The sequence below is a fragment of the Nanorana parkeri genome, unplaced genomic scaffold (assembly GCF_000935625.1).
Source record: "Nanorana parkeri isolate BGI_ZX_2015 unplaced genomic scaffold, ASM93562v1 scaffold440, whole genome shotgun sequence".
Taxonomy (NCBI): domain Eukaryota; kingdom Metazoa; phylum Chordata; class Amphibia; order Anura; family Dicroglossidae; genus Nanorana; species Nanorana parkeri.
In genome coordinates this window covers 955,120-955,716 of record NW_017306708.1, presented here as the reverse complement: position 1 = coordinate 955,716, position 597 = coordinate 955,120, and the positions used below count along the sequence as shown (strand labels likewise).

General features: G+C 42.9%; 1 protein-coding gene across 1 annotated transcript in view; it reads right to left on the bottom strand.

Moving 5' to 3' along the window:
* The window catches only part of USP53 (ubiquitin specific peptidase 53), a 41,674-nt gene that overhangs the window by 17,996 nt on the left and 23,081 nt on the right, over positions 1–597 (bottom strand). The gene's annotated exons all lie outside the window — the stretch shown is intronic.

Here is a 597-nt window from a genome sequence, read left to right as displayed (position 1 = left end):
CAGAACCGAGGTCACGTCGGATAAACAGATACCAAACATGTCAAACCATAAAATTGCGTTCGCCCGTGAAGCTGCAAAAAACTTCAATACCCAAAATTTCCCATAGGCGACGTTTTAAACGCTTTCACCGCTCATCAGTTTAGTAGTAACAGTGATTGATGGCCCTAGAATTATTGCTCTAATTCTGACGTTTGCGGCGATATGCAACGTGTAGTGCAATTGTCATTTTTGCACGTATGCGCACCGACGCGTGTGTATGTGCATGCACATGGGGGAAGGAGGACTAAGATTTTTATTTTTTTTGCATATTTTTCTTTTTCTTATATGTGACTTTAATTTAACATTTTTAAACACTTTTTTCATACACTAACCTTATTGCTATCACATAGGGGGCTAACAAGCCCCCTATGTAATAGCAGATAGGGTGTGACAGGTCCTCTTTGTGGAGACATCAGGGGTCTTCCAGACCCCTAATGTCACCTAGGGACCCCAAATAAGCTGAGGAAGCAGAAATCTGCTTCCCCAGCTTTTTCTCCTGGCTCCAAGAGCCAGAGAATGTAAATGGTGACTCCAGAAGTGATGTAATACACCGCCGCT